This window comes from Mustela nivalis (assembly GCF_964662115.1).
Source record: "Mustela nivalis genome assembly, contig: HAP1_SCAFFOLD_1155, whole genome shotgun sequence".
NCBI lineage: Eukaryota > Metazoa > Chordata > Mammalia > Carnivora > Mustelidae > Mustela > Mustela nivalis.
In genome coordinates, this window is record NW_028135509.1 from 139,332 (window position 1) to 161,349 (window position 22,018).

Sequence of the window (22,018 nt, forward strand, 5' to 3'; positions counted from 1 at the left end):
AAATTACAGAAGCCCAGTATTATATACTAGATACCTTTAGCTCATGAATTAAAACTAAAGAAATGATCATCAAGAATATAAAATAAACCCAGAGAACCCGAGTATTTAAAGTATATATTTTACTTTGTTTTAAATTATATCTGAAAACACTTGAACATAATGAAAATGAATTGCCGTGAAATGTGGAAGTTAACAAGAAAGCATTCCACATTGGATTCTAGATTTGCAAGCAACCGCTTCAATTATTCTATCCAGTTTTATGTCAAAGAATGCAACTACTTTATACATTGCTCAGAATTTCCCTGTTTAGCTGGTGTCTGATGAGGGACCTGAGAAATTCCCACATGTATTATGTAATGCTAAGCCAATGTCCTGGCTATTTAATAAATTATTTGGCTCTAATTCAAAGTTACTGGAACAGGAAAGCTGTTACACACTTGGTCTGATCATCTGCTGTCTTTTGATTTCTTTAATTTAATTTCTAAATTCTTTATCACCTTGAGTAAATTTCTTTAAATTAAAATTTTCTGTGATTATCTAATTGCAGTAGCTATTATGATATAATTAGTTCTGGTGGATTAAGCGCTGCTTAAATACTAAGACCATCCATTCTCTTTTGCCCAATGCCTTTCTATGAAACTGCAGCTTATGCGCCCTTGGGAATACTATATATGTTGAGTAACATCATGACCACACAGTGCTCATCAAAAATTACTACTCCAGCGGCAATTTTGGATGTTGGAAGTAGTTCAAAAATTTTAAAGAGTTATATAAATAACACACATTTGACAAATACACATGAAAAAATTAGCTATAATAAGACATTAAAATCACATTAAAATATGAAACCTTCACAAAGCACAGTTGCATTATATATTCACCGTTGCCACACACTGTCCATCTATTTATTTTTAGAAACCGTCTTAAATATCACTCAACTGGGCAACTTTCCTGTGTTTCCTATAGTCTTACCTTAGAAGCAAGCAGCCCGTTAGAATGGCATTTCCCATGCATGTGCAAGACCCCACAGAGACAGACAGGCTTCCTCTATCACAAAAAAGCCAACCCATGAATCCACAAACGCATATGGGACAATTTCCTTTCTTTTCATTTGGCTGAGGCCAGTGGCACTATCGGCTTACAGGACTATGCCTGCCTAAGCGCTTATTCACTTTAAGGTGGAAGGTCAGGGTGAACAGATTAGAGTGTGGTGACAGGGCGGGGAAGACAAGAACTTCGACAGATCCTGGTTTCAAAATACAAATAACCAAACAAGCAGAGAAGCATCCCTCGAGAAAAGTCTCTTCAGAAAGGCAGAGAGAGAACTCATGAGCCAAACTTAGAAGAGTTCCTACACCTCACCACCCCGTATTTCACAACTTTGAAAGAAGAAACACTTTTTAAAAAGAGCAGAGCAAGGATTTTTTTTTTAATTCTTAAAGAAAAAAGGATGGGAAATATTTTGCCTGAAAAAATTTGTATGCGTATATCAAATATATATATAATATAGTCGGTGAAAATACCATTCGATGTATTTTCCTTCTTGAAATATGCAAGCTAATGTAAAGAGAAACAAGTTTAAATTTCAGTAAAATTAAAATATTTTCTTGTTTTCCATAAAAATGAATATTTCTTGAAGTGCTGTCTTCTGAGCATTTTTAAAATGCAAAACTTGATATTATTATGTACATATGCAGACTACTACGCGGTGATGATGCGATTTTTTCATGAAGTGAAATATGTCACAAAACGTGCCTTAGAACATTTGATTATGGATCACCACATTTCAAGGCTGTCAGTAAAAACTCAAAGAGTTAGGAAGGTCAGTAATAGCTCAGTAGTTGTTTTCTTGGTGTAACTACTTCTCTAAGCTGATTTTTATGCCAAAATTATATTGTAAGGTCAGTTTCAAGTATTAATTTGTAGGAGGCCTAGAAAAGCTGAAAAGGAGATTTAAAAACTTCAGTAGTTTTTAAAATTGTTTTGTATGTACATGAAGAAAAGAATAGGTAAACTACATGTAGTAGAATTTCAAGTTATGCTGAGAACTTTCATTATGTACAATCAACCATAAGCTTAAAATAATTCCAGCAGCCTTGCCGCTACTTCTTTCCACATGAAAGAAGCATTCTTGGAAAATGACAGAGCTACACAGAAACAATCAGTAATTAAAAAAAGAAAAAGAAATGCTCTACCACAGTTACACTCTATAGAGTTACAGTCTTCTGCATTTTTTTTTTCTTTTTGTCAACCTAAATTTAAGAAAAATAAAATCAGGCTGCTTACTAAAAAGGGGAACTTCATTATGGCAGGCTTCTGTTCACTTTGAGTTTGGCTATGCAGACAGATGAAGGCAAAGTGGTTTTGAGACCCAAGTTGAGAAGAATTTCTTGTGGACAGATGCTCAAGATCCTTCTCCTACCCCAGCTCTCTCTTTACAAACAAGTTCCCTTGAGTGACACACACCTCCTCCCCCCTTCCCTGCCTCACTCTTTCTTGCTCCCTTCCCTTCTCTCTCTCCCTCCCTCCCTCCCACAAATCCCTCCCCGCGTAACACAGAAGAATCTTGACAGAATGGCAGGAAACACGCACAGACTGGTCAGGGAAGGATATGATGTCAGCAACCACGAACAATAAAAGGTGTAAAGGTGCTTCCTTCCCTAAACTGTTCCAGAAGTGTAAAATGGGAACCAAAACTCTTCACTTCCTTCTCTGAGCAGAACTGTCTGAGTGTGCTGTGCTGCACACCATATACAGAGAGGCCTTTGAGAGGTTCAGATAAGGGACAATGACAGAAATCCAGACATGGGGACTCAATTTTTTATTTCTATTTTTAAAACACCTAAGAAAAATCCATTTCAGTTCTAGGTTAATATTTTGTTAAGATTTCTTTAAGAAATAAAAATAAGACAAACAAGTTCCCTTTGGTGAAGTAGGGGATATATCATAATTACCTTTGTCATGCCTAACAGAAATCATCTGACATAGCTAATGCAGCCATATAATCTTAATTTACCCTTTGAGGCAAAGGAAGAATTCTATACAGGCAAAGAGGCAATTTGATAAATTTTATTTTTAGTTAAAAAAAAAAAAGGAATTACAAAAACTGTTCCCCCAAAATATATCAGTGTTTGTAAGACATATTGGTTACATCTTTGTACCCATAGTTTAAAAAAAGATACAGTGGGTGGGGAGAATAGATGCCTATGTTATTGAAGGTCTCCAAGTTCTTTTAAAAAATTCGGAGTAAGAACTAAAGAAACGAACAAAAACTTTCAGTATATAGTGAAACTATTTATTTCAATCTCATCACTATTAGGTTCCTTCTAACATGGAAATGGCAGTCTACCATAAGGTTTCTGTAGGAAGAAAACCACATATCAAGTGGATCTGAGTCATCTTCAGATTTCAATCATCTTCCCACAACACTTTGATTTAGAAATTAAACACAACCTTCAGTTATGTGTTTTGATCATAGAGTGAGACTGCCATGCCACATTAAAAGATGTGGGAAAAAATTAATTCTCTTCTGCTAAACTTATCTTCGCAAAGCATGTATTTTGCTACGATAAGCACAATGCAGTTGCTTAAATAAAAACAGCCCATGAATGATGATAAAACATTAAAATATGTGATGTCAATTTGCAAAGAAAGATTTCTGGTATTCTTTTACTCATATTAGCAAATAACTTCTTCACTGATTCACATTTTGACAACACTAGCATCTTCATAAAATGTTTTAAAAAAACTCACGGCTCAAAACCAAGCATACTATATCACATAGGAAATTATACTGTTAAATAAATACAAACTGGATTCTGAGGAAGGTACAAAAATGATCTTAAGCTGCAAGCTTGGTATTACTAATTCAGATAATTAAATGATTCAATATTATTTTAAGTGGAAAACTCGGCTCATTCTGGTACATCTAGATACATTTAACTTTCTACCTCACGACATATTTGAAAGACATATGAGACATGTAATTATATTTTGGTTGAAAGGAACAAGTAGAACTTTTACTTTTTTTTTTTTTTTTTGCTTAAGAGGTATTTTGAACTTCAAAAGATATAATTATTATTATTCCTATTGTTACTCAACTACGTGATGTCTTACAAATTGGGAAATATTTCCTTGGTCCTGAAAGTCATTCTTCTACTTCCGTTTAAGTTTATGATATTCTATATAACATGTTATATTACCTTAGCTATGAATGCAAGCTGAGTTAGTTTTAGATACAGAGCCAAAACTTACTCTCCTAAAGATAATAAAAAACAACCATTATTTACCACTGGATAAGTACCATCATGCCAAACACAAACTTATTTTCTCAATTTACTTCAATTTAGTGTCAATATGATGGACTTTCAAGTTATCTTCAAGTCTCTGTAACACAGTATCACACACAAATAATAATGCCATTTGTCTGTTCCTCACACATGTCATGCTCCTTCCTACCACAGGGCCTTTGCATTTGCAATCCCCTCAGCCTGGAATGCTCCTCCTTCCCCTCTGTGTCTCCTTAACTTCTTCCTTTCCTTTCCATCTCAGCTCTAATTTCACCTCCTCAGGAAGCACTCCATCTTTTCATGGCTGCAACAAATCCCCCATGAGGACTCATGGCACCATGTCTTCCTTTGCAGCACTTGTCCTAATTGAAATTGCCTGTCTTCTTCAACATCTGTGAGCCAACTCCGTTTTGTCTTGCTTTCATATTCCCACTTTCGTAATCCCAGTATCTAACCCACTGCCAGGCCTATAGTAGGAGCTAATAACTTAGTTGATTAATGATTTTAAGATTTTCATCTCTCAGGTGTGTATTTTCTTCAGTTGTTATTTTTAATGACTACTCCTGAGAACATTTTCTTACATATAAAAGCAGGCCCATAACCTCACTTAATCTTTTGTCATATTTATATACATCTCATATATGGAAGAAGAGTAATTTATACTGAGGAGTGGAAGTAGAAAGAATTTTCGAGTTAGAAAGCTCAGGTCTGAACTTCAGCTTGTTGTTGCCTACAATGAGCTGAGAACAAACTTTTTTTAAAAAAGATTTTATCTATTTATTTAACAGAGAGAGAGAGAGAGAGAGAGAGAGCAAGCGCACAAGTAGGGTGAGGCGGGAAAGGGAGAAGCAGGCTCCCTGCCCGGTGCTGGGCTTGATCCCAGGACCCTGGGATCATGACCTGAGCTGAAGGCAGATGCTTAACCAACTGAGCCCCCCAGGCACCCCCAGACTTTTCTTTTTTTAAGATTTATTTATTTATTTATTTGAGAGAGAGAGCGAGTGAGCGAGCAAGCATGATTGGGGGAGGGACAGAAGAAGAGGAAAAGAATCTCAAGCAGACTTCCTGCTGAGCATAGAGCCCAACATGGGGCTTGATCCCATGACCCTGAGATCAAACCCGAGCAGAAATCAAGAATAGAATACTTAACTGAGTGAGCCATCCAGGAACGCCAGGAACAAACTTCCTGGTGTGCAGGGGATGGCTATGGTCATTCAAGGTGGTATTATATGTGAAGTGGGTCCATAGCAGTACTGGGAACAAGACCTACTACTTGTAAGACTGCTTCAGTTTTGAGACATAAAATAAAAACCATATTATACCATGAGGCTACCAAGTGAATCATTGTCCTTAGATATACCATGAAGCCTTTGCAAAGTTAATGATGAGCAAGTTCTAACAGGTAATGCTTCATTTATTCGTTAACAATAATCATTACATGAAGGAAAAATTTACAGTGTTATAAAAATTAAGAAGTTTCTCTTAAGTATCAGTCGTGGAAGAGCTTCAGGCTGCAAAAGTAGAAATAACTAGGGAAATATATCAATTTTCCCAATGACCACCGCTGCTGAAAACTCTACATTAATGCTTCTAGTCCTACTTTAATATCTTTCCCCAAGGACAAAAGGAGATGAAATGTATGTCAGAAATATAATAAGGCTAAAAAGGAACTCGTTTTGAAAACCTCTGCAATTAATTTAATAAGTGGGCTTAACCTGCTATTATCACTGACATAAATCATTTTATTTACACAGTTCTGGAAATTAGGAGGCACCCACCTTTAAACAACTGTGTTGCATTATAAACAATTTACTAAACACGGGGGAAGCACAGCTTCCCTGTCATGGTTTTCCATGGTATATTTTGTCTTGGACATTTTTTTTCACAAGGCAGCTTAAACAGCATTCTCCATTCCCCATGCCAAAATAAACTCCAAATGGTCTAAATATGTCCAGAGCCTTGTGTTATTGAACCACACCGCAGTTTTTTTGTCTTTCCTCATCATATTAAGTAATTAATCCGGGGTTCTACCATGCCTTTGTTTTCCCGATTTTTCACAACAGTACAGCCACCACGTTTTCTTTCCAAGGCCACTTTGTGACGTGGCAGAGCTTACCACAAAAGGTAAAATAGGCACTGTCTCATCACAGATCAGAGCTACCAGTCAGCATCACAGACTGTGTTCTGTTCCCCAGCTGTAACCTCTCTGTAAAGAGTATGCAGCTGGATTTTTTGTTGTTGTTGTTGTTATTGAACAAAGCAAGTAAAGCACTATACAACACCAGTATCAGCGAAACAGAATTGTCAGCCCTCAAATCAAGCCAGGCTTGAAAGGGGAGATGCTTCTGTTCCATATCACCATCTTATTACAACAAAATCTGAATTCCTAGACATCTCATAATCATGTCAGAAAAAAATTTTATGTTCATTGTTTTCTCAAGCCTTCATGTATCATATTTCATGATTAAAATGGAAATATTCTATAAATTTCTTTCTCAAAAACTTGTATGCACTGGGCACAGTTTTTAGCCTAACTGATACATTGGTGTGTGTGTGTGTGTGTATGGGTGTGTGCAGAGAGAACATTTTCCTGTGAAGCTGCAGCAAATGGAAAGACCACATTTTAGACTTTCATAATGCGATGATAAAACAGTAAGAATATGTTTTAAGACACATGAGTAGTCATGAGTATTATCACTGGTAAGTAATCACAGTATTACTAAGATTGTGATATGAATGGTCAAAAGGACATTCTAAGTAAAGGCTTTGTTTTTATTCTGTATTCAAATAATACATTAAACAATTGAATATCAAGTCCTTGAAAATAATTTGCCTCTGTTGTAATTTATTTTCCCTCTTTATTTAATATTTAAAGATGGGCTTTAAATGGAAAGACATACCACTGTCCTCCTGCCAATGTTTTTGTTATACATTAAGAAGAATATGTGTCATAAATCACCCACTGTTTACACTGAATGTCATTTACTTTTGTCTCTAGTTGAACTTCAGAATTTTAGAAAGTTTACACAAAAGCCTTCCATCTGAAATACATAATATTCAAAATGCTGTAATAATGTCTCTCAAAATATAGATATTTGATATTGCTGTTACATGTGGCTCAACATGGAAACCAGTGATTCATCAATTTTTCTATTCTCTTCATCTCTTTTACAGCATCCTAATCAACCTAATTAAGGCTTTGTTCATCTGAAACCTCTGATGACAATTTGTTTAACTCTATCCCACTGTGGTCTTCTTATAAGGAGAATTAAATCTGATCTTCTGACAGCAATCATTAAATGATCCCAACTGGCCCCAATTAAGCCACATGGCTCACGGGCTTCCATACAGTCAAGTGCCAAGTTCTCTGCTTCATTTGCACATCATTCTTTACCTTGGTTTATTTTCTTAAAGCCAATTAAGTATGTGTCTTATCAAGTGGAACTAAATTTCCTTGTGTACACTCGCTCAAGACACAGTGCATCCGCTGACTTTGCAGTCACACTGAAGTGTCACACAGGGTTCCTAAAGCCATGCTCTCTAGCTGTAGCACTATTGATGAAGAACCCAAAACAACCCACAACCCACCTTAGATTTACTTACTCATGCTGAAATTGACCTATCTACCTTCTCAAAATAATACATATATTCAGACATAAATCAATAATAACTTTCCATTTGGCTTATTTACAGTGATCTTTTAGTGAATTTAGTATCTACATTTAGTAGGGTTTAATACTTTTTTTTAACATTTAAATTATCTCTGAGACCTTCTAAAAGAGCAGTACCAAAGTAAGACTTCTGAAGTTAACCTTTCTTACCCTTAATTTCTGCTCTAATTTTTTCACATATACTCAATTGTAAGTTCTGTAATGATGTTCGCAGGCCTTCCTCTGAATGCAGGTAGCCTCAGGATTTAGAGCTCATTGATTGTGTGCTACTCTAGGGAAACGGCTGATTAAAAACAGCCTCATGAGGAGGAGTAGCTCCTGTTCACATCTGGCTCATCTTATTCTAAACTCTAATACCTGTATGGAAATATGACCCCTAGGTTTGGCTTTGGAGAACCGCACTCGCAGAGTCCTTTACCTTCGATGTCAGGCCAGAAACACAATTAAATTCATCTCAGTATGACTGGAGTTTGACACAGTTTCTGAAGGCCTTAATCAATTATCCTGACTACTTTTCTGAGAATATAAACAAATGTGCTGTATTTTTACATCTATTCTAATTATAGCTCTCACTGATCATCTGTTGGTATCCATGCAGGCTATCTGTCACAGTTCTCAGAGCAGATGGATTAGAACATATCTGTTCATCCTAATCATATATTAAAAACTGACATTAGGATAGAAAACTGAAATGGATGCTATGCCCCTTATTGGACATTAACCTTGATGGAACATGTAATTCTTTTCATTCCTTAACCAACAGATGTAACTACAAAGAAAAAAGAAAATATAATAGAATCTTTCACATACTGACATTTGGAAATACCTAGAAAAAGTGGTACGTGCCTTTTCTTTACGACAGCTAAATAGTCATCCACTCAATAAACACCCGTTCTTCTCTGCAGAAGAATTCAAAATATTTTTTATAAAATGCTGATTATTTAGAAACCACTAACAACCTAACAACTGATTGATTTTTAAAAATGTATAATAACTACACTAAAAACTACACTAAAATTTCAGCAAAGCAAAACAGATGCTAGGGTGTTGTATTATGAAATATTTCTCACTGTATTATAGTAATCGCCAATAAGGTTTGATGTTAATTTTAGAGCATGCTTCTGCTAAAAAGGGCAAACCCTGCAACAGATTTAGTACAAAGAAGCTGAAAATATCCTGTGGAAAAAAAAAAAAAAATCTGTAGTGAAATCAGCCAGCCCAAATCCTGCCATTACTCAGCACTGCAGTGACGTGCAGATGTTTGTAGTGGTTTGAGAAGCCAGCAGGGGTGGAAACTCTACGTACTCGACTTCAACATGATTGCAATTGAACCTCATCAAAGTAAGAGCTCATAATTTGTCACAGAAAACAGCCAATTAACATATGTTAGAAAAAGGCTTCATAAAGATAATATATGATTAAAGACCCAGCGCAGCTGCTGAAAATCAAAACTATGCATTTAAAAAAGAAATCTCAGCCTGAGCTTCCGTATGGTTAAACTGATAATGGCTACTATGATTTTTTTTTTAAAGTAGAAAAATATAATTACAGTGCTTCTCGTAAGTTTGGGGTTATGGCAAGGGAGAACTGGGCACTGTGGTATTATTTACTATGCCTTACTTAGTTCTATAAATAGTTGAAGCCCTTGCCAAAAACTCTGTAGTTACTTTGTTATAGTGCTATTTTAAAACACAGACCTTCATTGTGAGCTAAATGGCCTTCAGGATGCACTTTGTAGTTAGAGCAATCCTCTCAAAACTATATCCTCCCTTTATCTGTGCAAAACTCCAGGACAAGAGGAGTCTGCACTACAGCCCTGCTTGCTGTAAAACACACTAGTGCTGTGTAACGCACAGTTTTAACGCTTCAGGACTTTTCTCAGGGTCGCTGGTCAGGAATGCTGTCGGTTAAAGGTGAGAAATGAAACGCTGGCGGACGTATGCAGTACAGATCTCCTAGCACTATCGCGTCCTACCTGCTATGGCTCTGGAGCAAATGAACGACACGCAACTGTATGTACGTGGTGCATCCTCGTCAGAGATCTAAACTAAATTTCAACTTGGACCATGTGTGCAGATCAAATCCTGGCGACACTGATGTCATCGGAGACTGTGAGCCAAGTTCATGATGCTTAATCTTACAGAGATAACAATGAAAAAGTCTGATCTTGAGTTACAGAGACATAAAGGTGTCAAGCATGATGCTAGGTACCTGGGACACCACTGTGAACAAAACAAAGTAGGTCTTGGTGTTCCCGAAACCTGCATTTTGAAGGGAGAGAGAGGCAATAAACAAGCATGCTAATATGATGATTATAGATCGAGAAGGGCTAGAAACAAAATGCCACAGGAGAACAGGCAAGGAGGTGCCGGAGCAGGAAAGGGCAGAAGTGGGCAGTGCTGTCACGGAAGATGACAACTGAGAAGATGACATCCGAGGACAAATCTAAAACACGGATGGAGCCAGGCAGTATTTGGAAGATGACGACTCCAGTCTGAATATTCCATGAATACTCTGCCTGTCACGGTTGCTGCAAATGGCTAATCCAGCGTTTCCCAAACCTCAATTTCTTTATCTACAGAATGGGAATAATAACACTTCTATTCTTGGAGAAGTTTGTGAGGCTCAAATAAAAAACAGCACCCTGTTTATAGAAATTCAAATGGGGACAATTCAATTTCATAAATTAATTGTGTAAACCTATTCACTACAGTATTGTGTAAGTTCATAGAAATTATAAATACTTTGAAGCACGGATAATAGAGTATAATGCAAAAAGTTTCTAAACTGATATGAATTGAATCCAAAGGTGTGTCTTCCCTTGAAACATGGACACTTCATTAAATCAATGTCCACTGACTGAAATAGTTCTTGGGCATAAAAATTCCTTTTCCAGTGTTAAATATACATAGCACTATGAACAATCTGACAAATACAATGTAAAACTTTTTCAAATGTGAAATATAGATTTACATATTTTATATTATATCTTCTTTCTTTTAGAAATAAACAATCTTACAACATTACTAATGTACCAGAGTCACGGGGGTAGGTTGATTTATTTCCTCTCTCACAGGACCCAACTCCCAAGCAATCAGCACAGTTTTGATTAAGATCTCAGCGATATTTGAAAATCCCAGTGTCTCACTGTATGGGAAATGTTCACATATCTTTGGACATACCCATCTAATGAGAGTAAGCTACGTAGCCTCAAGCCAAACAGATTAATTTCCAATTTGGAATGAACAGACAAATTGAATCATCTAGTATTTTTTAAATTAAAGCATTTTTAAGAGGAAAAATACAAAATTTAAGGATTGTGACTGTTAATAAATAAGAATTTAAAGCAAAAGGCAATAGACACTTTTAATTATAAATAGTAATGCCTAATGAAAAACCAGTATTTTAAGTAAGGAGAGGGGTCAAAATTTCCTATGCAACTAAACTTTATTTAAGAAATAATGGGTATACACTTTCAGTTCTCCCTCCCCTGTGATTTCTGGGTGGGGAGGCGTAGCAGCATAAATTTGATCCTTTACTGCACTAATTTCTTTGTATTTCCTACTTGGTGAACATATTTTTAAGTTTTAAAATAGGGTAAGTTGTATAATTTATCATGAAGCCTAAATTAACATTGATCTATTTTTATTTATAGTTGATCTAATGCCTCAAAAAAGAATCAGAAATTTGAAAAGTTTTTATTTTAATCAAAATGGTTTAATCAGCATAGTGTTTGATTCTATTCTCAATGTTAACCAATATTTCACACTGCATACTCATCTTCCTTCCTATCTTATAAAATGACCTTTGGAGAACACTCACCTCCCCCTCCAAAAGCCAGCCATAATCGCATGCAAAGCAGGCATGTAAATTTGAGTTTCTTCTCTCTCTCCATAGCCTTCCCCACTTCATTTTTTCATTTCATCACCTTCCTTTATCTCTTTTTCCACATGTTTAAAACTGAGGAGATATGGAAAGTGAAACTGTCAAAGAGCTAGGAATAGAGGTGTTCTCAGATGAACAGAATGTTTCCTCTGTACACCCGGGCAGGGTAAGTGTGCTGCAGAGGGCCGGTCGTGGGCCTGGGGTAAGCTAAGTCGCTTCCTATGCTGGAGGCCTGGCAGGAGGCTCCTTATCTCAGCATGTCTACACATTCTGTCCCAGGCTATTTTCAAGGATAGCTCAAGTCATCCTTGGCAGATACTAATACATGGAAAGGATTACAGTACTTCCCCTGTAAAACAGATCATGCTATCACAGATCAGAAGTTTACTGAAATGAGGCTTTTTAATCCTGAGTCTCTAATAGCTAGGATCTAAAAGAAAGCACCCATCAGTGGAAGCAATCCCACGACTCTCCTCAGAAACCCCAGTATGGATTCCAAAGGTCAGTAGTTCTTAAGGATTATAACAAACTATTCTTAAAAAAAAAAAAAAAAGAAAAAAAAGTAAGGAAATTAAAAAAAATGAAGAGAGAAGTTTCTTTGGTGCAGGACTTTTCATATTCTTCAGTGTGCTAGATGACAGAATCTGTATATCCAGAATATGTTTTGGGAAATGCTAGCTTTATAGAAAGGGATCTTCCCTCTGACTGCAGAACACACTACGGTGCTGAACCAACATTCCGCTCAGTGCCTGGCTCAAGGAGAACAAAAAAGGATTGTTGAATAATTGATAAAACGATGGAAAGCTATTCTTTTAGTTTTATAAATAACAAATATGATATAAAGTGCAGAAAACTGTTCCTTTAAATTAAAAAATTCTAATAAAATATTGAGCAATTAGTGCAATATATTTCCAAAGCACCAAGAAGTGGTAAGTATAGTTCAAAGAAAGCTCTATTTGTAATCATATTCTTGGAGGGGTTCGACTACCCACGAGCTGCTTGTCTTTGGGCCAGTCAACGGCTTTGAGTCTCATTTTTCTCAGATACATAAAGGGAACGAGGTTCAATTTCTAAAGACCCTTTTTAAGTCCCTAATTTGGTGAATTAGGTGTAAGACAATTCACAGAAATTTGGTGAAGGTGTAAGACAAAATGACGTCAAAATGCTTCTCCAAAGGATATAGTTCTAGAGAAAAAATAAACTGACAAAGATGTTAAATTGCCTGGGTAAATAGAATTGTTTTTTCCATATTTTTGGCTTTAAAAAGATGGTTCACCTCAAGCAATATAAACAATTAAGACTCAGGTTACATTATGCACTTTGAGTCACTAATCGTATTTAGAAATTTAATAAATAACTATGAATTATAAAATACTTCCTTTAGCACCAAAAGCTTTGCAAATACTAACTTCAATCCTCACAGTAGCCTATGAGGAAGGCTATTTTAATAATTTCTATTTTACAAAATAAAAAAAGCTGGAAGACAGAGAGGTTAAGTTACTTGCCCAGGGTCACACAACTCTTGTTAGGCTGTAAGTAATTATAGACTATATAAATCTGGTCCCAGACTCATACTTGAACCACATACTCTGCTAATGCAGCAAGGTACTATTCACAAGAGTGCTTTCAAGTTAAAATTCTATGCAGAAAATGGGATGTTCAGAGCATTTTAGAGGAATCTAAGAGTACTTTTAAAATAAGTGGTCTTGGGGCGCCTGGGTGGCTCAGTGGATTAAAGCCTCTGCCTTCAACTCAGGTCGAGATCTCAGTGTCCTCGACCCGGCTCTCTGCTCAACAGGGAGCCTGCTTCCTCCTCTCTCTCTGCCTGCCTCTCTGCCTCCTTGTGATCTCTGTCTGTCAAATAAATAAATAAGATCTTAAAAAAAAAAAATAAGTGTTCTTTTGGAGTGCCTGGGTGGCTCAGTTGGTTAGGCATCTGCCTTTGGTTCAGGTCATGATCCTAGGGTTCTTGGATTGAGCCCCGCCTCAGGCTCCCTGCTCATCAGGGAGCCTGCTTCTCTCTCTCCTTCTTGCTCATGCTCTCTCTTAATATCTCTCTCTTTCTCTCTCTCTCTAAAAAATAAATAAAATCTTTATTTAAAAAGTCAGTGTTCTTTAATTCACCTAACATTTTCTTATTCTTTTTTTTTTTTTAAACATTTTCTTATTCTTGATGGCAAAAAATAACTCCCTGTGCCAAGTAGGGGAAAAGAATGACACTTGAGTGAGTTAGTTGTTATTAGCATATCATCTGCATCAGTAGGTTCCCCCTCTCCTTTTCTACAAATGAATATGGCTGCTCACAAGGGAAACCAGGTGAATGCCTATGAATAAGCTTATCTACATCATGAGTCCTGGGCAAAAACATGAAGACGGGTGTCTTCCTGAGGATGGGTCAGGAGAATCAACTTCATTCATGATTAAGACAAGTATTACAGATATCTTGTCTTCAGGCTTAAGGCAGTCATCGTCATCTTGCTCTCCTTTACAGTACCTTGGGTAAGTCTCAAACCCAGATCCAATTCATTCTGACATTACCTTGGTCATTAACCCCTATTCTCTTTTCTGCTGCTCCTCTGGTTCTTCCATCTCTTTATGCTCCTCCTTCATTTCTTCAAATTATGGTCTACTACAATATTCTTCTCTATGCAGTGCAGTTTCCACTTCAGAATTTTATACATTTACCCACTTCTTTAGAATGCTTTGTGTTTGAGACCTCTGGCTGTAACTATGCAATTCACACTCTTTAAATATATTACTTTAGAAGTAAATTTATGTATATCAACTTTATAAGACACACACCTAATAAAATATACTATTAATTGTATAAAAACAGTTGACATAATTGGCAATATATTTATAATTGTTGAAGAAAAATCACACATTTTGGTGTATTACAGAAGTTCACATCAGTTTTTCCACAGTGTATCACATAGCCTTGCTCTGTCGTCAGAGGCCTACATAGTGTGAGGAAGTAATAGTTTGTACATTTTCAGCATGTATCAGACTGTCCTCCTACTTTTGTAGGGAGAGCCCTGTGGTACAAATATAGGTACACATATATTCATTTAAGTATTTATATATATTATTGTACCAGCTGATGAGCACACTGGGTCAGAGCCATTCAAAAACTCCGTGACTGACAATGACCCATTATATTCAAGTCTGAATTCAATTTAAAATGCTGGGCTGTTGACTGTGCAAAATGAAAGCTCAACATGACTGTTTCTATAGCCCATGCACTTGAATAGGGCGTTTGGTAAACAGGAAATCTCTGAAAATTCTAATTCAGTAAGAAAGGACCTGTTGGCAAATATTGCCTTTCACAGTGAGGAGATGTCTGGAATATTTTTTATATCAGAGTCTCTCATGCCTTTGGGTGACTCTGGTAATAAAAGAGTTCTGAGAAGTACAGAGGTGATATCATTTTTACATGCTAGAAAAGTATAACACTGTCATCAAGTAAGTAGTTAACATACCAAATCACTATTTAGTCACTTTACTGATGATTCCAACAATCAAAATCATATAAAAATGGTTAGTTCATATATTTTATGAATTAGGAAACAATGATGAATATAGCACAATTTCTATTCAGATCCTTAGAAAAAAGGATAACTATTTAATAAATGTTTCTCTAAACTTATTAAGCAGAATTTCAGGTTGAGCTTGGAAATGTCACTTTCTTAAACTAGATCTTTAGGAGATCCACTTTAAAATTTATCTAAATTTTGCCATGTTAAAAAAGAGCAAAATGATCCATTTGGGGTAGAGGAGTTGAAATAGGTATCTATATTTCCATTCAACTAAGGTAAGAGTAGAAATGTCAGACATTAAAACTGGCAGAGGCCATGCAAGGTCATACATTTTCTCTTCCTTTAGATAATACCATCCCCAAATTATTTCACAAGGATTCCACCTCTACTATTTTTAAGGCCTTCCGGAAAAGGAGCAACATAACCTTCCTCAGTAACCTATTTTGATATTTCACAACTCTCACTCAGGAAGTTCTGACTTATAGCTAATCCCTCACAGAATACTTTATGCCCACTCCTCTTGTTCTACCCGCTGTACAGAGAACAACATTTGATCATCATGTTCTCATTTCAGACACTTCAAGATTGTATATTGAATTATACCTGTTTTTGTTATCCTGCCCTTGTTTTACTTTCTGTTTTCCCCCCATATTTGCAGCTCTTCAAGTCATATCCGCCTTTAACTCTACAGTCCAAAAATACACATAGTACTCAAAATAAGCTCTTGTTGTATATTCCCATCAAGTACATATTTTTAATTATATACAAACTACCTAAATTTTGAAGCCAAAGCTTACCTTTTCATGTATGGCCATTTTGCATTGTTTTCCCTTGCCAGATTTTTTTTCTCTTCTCTATTTTGTACGTAGAGGTTTTTTTGTATTTTTTGTATTTCCTTAAGCTTCATAATTGCTTGCCACTTCATTTTTTTTTTTTTTTTTTTTTTTAAAGAGAACACAAGCAGGGGGAGTTGGAGAGGGAGAATCAGGCCTCCCACTGAGCACGGAGCCCGAAGTGGGGCTCGATCCCAGCACCCTGGGATCACGACCTGGGCCGAAGGCAGCCGCCTAACGACTGAGACACCCAGGCGCCCCATGCTTGCCACTTCTGTAGTTAACTAATTTTTACCAAGATCAGGCTGGCTTCAGATCCTATCTTTCAAGGGCCAGACTTCACACACTTTACATAGGACTCATTAAAGTTTTTAAATTTAGTGGATAAATTATTTCACTATTCCTTCACTTACTGTGAAGGTTTAGAGGATCTTTAAATCTGTGTGGTTTAGAGGATATTTTTCCATTTTACAAATGAGTATGTTGTACAGGACAAAAACCAAAAGCCTTGGAAGCTGAGATTATGCCTATTTTTTCTCCTTCACACTGTATACTATAGTTTAAAATATCCTCCTAGGACCAGTTTTTAATGATGCTGTGTTGGTTCATACTCATACCCAGGGTATTACAGAATGTATACAAAATGTTTAACAACTCATTGTGATTTTTTTCTTCTGTATTAAAACTCTGCAAATTAGTTACTAACAGTGGTTCCCTGGGCCATCCTTTGCTTTCTTTTAAAAATATTATCATTGATAGTTACCTTCCAGTTTTTATCTAGAAGTTCTTAGGAATAGTACCCTCATAGCCCTGCAATGGCATTATGTTAAAAGAATTTCTACTACTAAAATTATCTTAGCTTTAGTAAGACCTGCTAAGGAATTCTATATTTCTTCGTTTCTTAGTATCATTTGATTCCACAGGTCATAGATACATATGTGACACTTCTATGTATGTGGACATGAGAGCATGAGTTCATTTTGTTGCTTAATAACTATAAAAGATAAAGCAAAGAAACATTTCATTCATTCCTTCTTTCTAAAGGTTTTCAGGTTTTATTATTATTATTTTTTAGTGCATTAGTATGTACTGTGTTTTAGGCAGTATTTTAAGGGATAAATCAAAGAATAAAAATAAAACACATAGGGACGCCTGGGTGGCTCAGTGGGTTAAAGCCTCTGCCTTTGGCTCAGGTCATGATTTCAGGGTCCTGGGACTGAGCACTGCATCGGGCTCTCTGCTCATCGGGGAGCCTGCTTCCCCCTCTCCCTGCCTGCCTCTCTGCCTACTTGTAATCTCCCTCTTTGTGTCAAATAAATGAATAAAATCTTTAAAAAAAATAAAAATAAAACATTAAAAAATCACACCCTTGTGGAATTTACAATATTCCTGGCATTATCTATATTTACTTTCACCTCCACATGAATAAACAGGCTACACTTTATTTTATCCTTTGCAGTTGTTCTTATTCATGGGTAAACTGAATGAATTTGTAAATACCATACCTTAATTTCTATTCTCTTTATCAAATTTTAAGCCATCACTATTTCTTAGAACTTAAACTTCCATACTGTTTTTAATTTCTTCTTTTCTTATAATGCTTTTAAATTTCCATTCCTATGGGTCTTTCCTTTGCCAACCGGATACTCCCCTCTTTTTTTAAATGTTGTGATACCAGGTGAAGTGGTATTTGATCATTTGCACAATCTTCCATCCTACATTTTACATTTTCTAAGAATACTTTAAAAATATTTCCAACTCCTTTGAAAAATGCTCCATTAACAGTCATCTTTTTCTACTGAAGAATTCTTTGGATCTTTAATTCCTGCCAGTGATTTGATCCTAAGAAATTATGAATCTTTGGTTAATCACCAGGTTTGATAAAAAATATAAACTAATTAATGAGTAAAATTGTCTTAGTTTTACTGAAAGAGAAAAAATTCTAGTAAATCAAGAATGCCAACTCACTTTTGTGTTTCCTGACTCTATGTCTGGGTAGTCTGTGACTGCAATATTTAGATGTTTCTATTATATGAGGATGAGAGCAAGTGATCAATGATACCCTATGGTGTAATAAAAGATAATAGATTAAAAACAGTGCAATTACAAAAATCAACCATATGGAAAAATATAAAGACACGCAGTGAGAAAAATCCTTCACTGAGAATTTATGAATATAGCATCACCCATCAAAATTATAGTAAATAAAGAAGTGGGAGATATGGTGATGATTTATTTGTTACAAATTTAGTTTTCATTAATACACTGAAAAAAATTTCTCAGGAGGAGAAAATAGTGAGATAAGAAAGAAAACAGCTTTGGTGTGTGGCTAGCTATATGCCAATATGCCAGCTTCTATGTAAATTTTCCATGTATTTATGAGCGCTTAAATAATTATATATATATATGCATATATATACATATATATATATATATTTTTTTTTTTTTTTGATAGAAAGAGACACACAGAGAGAGGTAACACAAGTAGGGGGAGTGGGAGAGGGAGAAACAGGCTTCCCACATAGCAGGGAGCCCGATGTGGGCCTTGATCCCAGGACCCTGGGCTCATGTCCTGAGCTGAAGGCAGACGCTTAACAACTGAACCACCCAGACATCTAAATAATATTTTTAAAGGTGATATTCTTGGTTAGGATCTCAGTGGCTTTTGAAGAGAAGCAACTCTCGTCTTCTAGAAGTCTTGAAATTAGGGATGGGTGTCATCCCACAGGGTAATGCCTTGTTAATGTTTTCCTATCTCATTTCCTTTTAGATGCAGGGCTTTGTGTTGTCTTGGTGTGTGTGTGTTAAACTTTTGTTTTGTTTTTTTAATCATGGCATGAAAAGCATTTCCTATTTGGGTTTTTGTTCCATTAGTTATTTGCTTTCCCTCAAAAGTTATTTGAAGCTTAAGCACTGAAACATAGACATATTCTATCACTTAAAATCCTATGCATGTCATTTAAATTCTATTTGAAATCATCAGTGGTGTACCAATGGATTGTTAGAATTGAAGTTTAAAATTCTACTGAGACATTATAAAAAAAATGATACCAATTTTTAGGTAGACAATGTGTGCTACACAATCACATTTAAATAATTTAATAGTTCTGAAATTCAAGTTTTGTGTGTCATTCAATTTTTTCTAAGACTCACTTTCTCCACTACCAAGTAAGACACATAAACTAGTTAACATACATGTTTCTTCTATGTCTAAAGAGAGATTTTATGAACTACTGAAACTTAGTATCTATGATTTTCTTTAATCCATAAAATTATCATGGTGGGAGATTCTATTTGACTGGCAACATGGGAAAAAAAGATTTCTAGAATAAAATTTGGAATTCTGGCAAGAGTCTTAATTTATGTTTGATATTTAACATCTCTGAAACAATTTTTAGTCATCTTAGCGAGAATGTTAACATTGAATGAACATGTCCCAGGAACATTATTTCTATTATTTCAGTAGGAATTCTCACTTGGATAAGTTTGTAATCATGTGTCCTATTACATTTCAGTTCAGGAAAAAATCAAGGGAGAGAAAACATGAAAATTCCCCAGCTTTTTACAGCAAGTAAGTAGCAAAACTAGGTTTTGAGACAAGGGAGCATAATGCCAAATTCCAGGTTCTTCTTCCTCTGTTAAGCTGTCGCACTCTTAGGAGGCATTATAAAATTTTAAGGAACTATTTTCACCATTAAATTTTCAAGTTTTATGTGAAAGTCCTAAATTACTTGACAGGGAATATGTCTAATTCAATGCATTGAGGATCTGAGCTTTTATCTAAAAATACATTTCAACCTTTGGTTCTTACTGGATTAGAGAAGAGTGTTTCATTTTGTTTCTGTTTGGCTTTTCTACTTTATCTTGAAAATTGGACTTAAAATATATTGCTATTTGTAGTTGAAACATAATGCATCAAAAATACTAAATTTTTCTCTGATTTAAATTGTATTTTTTAAAAAGATTTTTATTTATTTGATAGAGATCACAAGTAGGCAGAGAGGCAGGCAGAGAGAGAGAGAAGGGAAGCAGACTCCCCACTGAGCAGAGAGCCCGATGTGGGGCTCGATCCCAGGACCCCGGGATCATGACCTGAGCCAAAGGCAGAGGCTTTAACCCACTGAGCCAGCCAGGTACCCCTAAATTGTATTTCTTAATGTGCTTGTATTTAAAGTTATTTCAAGGACAATTTAAATAGTGTTACAGGCTACTAGCAGCCTTTTATACTTACAATTTATAGTCAAAGAAAAGATATCTCTTATTTTCCATTTGGCGTATGCCTTAGTAATGTAAACATAATAAGGAATTCTCATTATATAGATCAACCTGACAATGAACTGGAAATAGGTGCTGGTAAAGATTAAATTTATAGGTGAATTAATGAAAAGTGCAGTATGCTCTAATTTACTGAAACTGCCTTACCTCATAAATTTCGGTGTCCTTCTTATCAAATGGTTCCTAAGGTTCTATATATGAAAATAATTCACTTTGTGCACTTAAAATGACCCATTAATTGGAAGCAGATTTAATACTCTATATACTTGCGATACTCAAAAATGTTAATGACCGGTGAATTTGTTTAATTCCAGAAATTAACTAATTCGGATTGCTTGTAAAAGTTTAAACTAGAATGAACATTATAAATAAAAAACACTGAATTGAAATGTCAATGGCTTCCATAAATGCTCTTATCAACAGCTGGTTTAAATTGCCAAAAAAAAAAAAACCCCAGAAACAATTCAGGAAGGAATAGTTTTTAAAAATGGATCTGCATTATGGAAAAAATGCTCTACCTTTAAAGTCATTGTTAATTTCCTGTATTGAAATATGACATAGAAGCAAGTATAAGAAATTATGACCTTCTTAGAGGCTTTTAAATAAGCCCAATCTCAGGGATGCCCCAATCGGTTAAGTGTCTGCCTTCGGCTCAGGTCATGATTCTGGGGTCCTGGGATCAAGTCCCGCCTTGAGTCCTGCATCAGAGTCCTTGTTCAAAAGGAAGTCTGCTTCTCCCTCTGCCTGCCACTCTCCCTGCTTGTGCTCTCTCTCTGACAAATTAAAAATTAATTAATTAATTAATTAAGTCCAGTCTCCATTACATGAAACTTCCTTATCAGGGGCATTCAGTACACATTATGACTACATATGAGATTAAGCTAGGCAGTAGAATGTTTTAACAACATAACAACTTAACTATTTGTCTTGGTCTATTTCTAGTCATTTACCTGAATTTTCTATGCACATCAATTCCCTTCTTGTGTGACAAACTCATCTCATGTAGGAAGTAAGAAATGATGCACTTGAATTTTCTACTGCAAAATCTCAGAAGATGTGATAAACAGATGTGTTTTATCTTAAAAAATCTAAATAAATCCTAAATAGTAATAATAGTAATTGTGCTGAGTTTTTATGACATATATAGTACAGAATTTTCTTTAATGTTGAGTTTTCAACCTGTTATCTTCTTTACATATGCTTTTTACTTTTCAGAACTTCAATTATGAATGATCCAATAAAATTTGACTACAGATTTATACCTATAATAAAAAAATAGAATCAACTTCAACCCTTTATGAAAGTGCTACCAAATATACAGCAGTCCTCATAATGACAGAAAAATGACAGCGACAATGTCTGTGAGTAAATTGTCGTTTGAGAGAGCAAAGGTAAAAAGAAAATCACTAAGTGATGAGTTAAAAAATATTTTTGTTAGGATATAAGAAAATTAAGTGGTAGAATTCCAAAGATAACTCTCTTTGTGCTTATACTATCATTCAAATAGTTTATCCCTGCAAGGAGATTAC

General features: G+C 35.5%; 1 protein-coding gene across 38 annotated transcripts in view; it reads right to left on the reverse strand.

Annotated features, from left to right (window-relative positions):
• MEF2C (myocyte enhancer factor 2C) overlaps positions 1-22,018 on the reverse strand; it is a 154,688-nt gene that overhangs the window by 98,863 nt on the left and 33,807 nt on the right. For 4 of the 38 annotated variants that reach the window (XM_082750484.1, XM_082750479.1, XM_082750462.1 and 1 more), the window contains exons 1-2: positions 2,287-2,493; positions 973-1,047 (exon numbers count right to left, since the gene is read on the reverse strand). The exons of 18 other annotated variants lie outside the window; for them this stretch is intronic. The gene's annotated coding sequence lies outside the window, so the exon portion shown is untranslated. Of the gene's footprint in view, positions 1-972; positions 1,231-2,286; positions 2,535-11,782; positions 11,917-22,018 lie in introns of those variants that run through there. 16 more of the 38 variants (XM_082750470.1, XM_082750458.1, XM_082750490.1 and 13 more) reach the window with 12 other exon arrangements.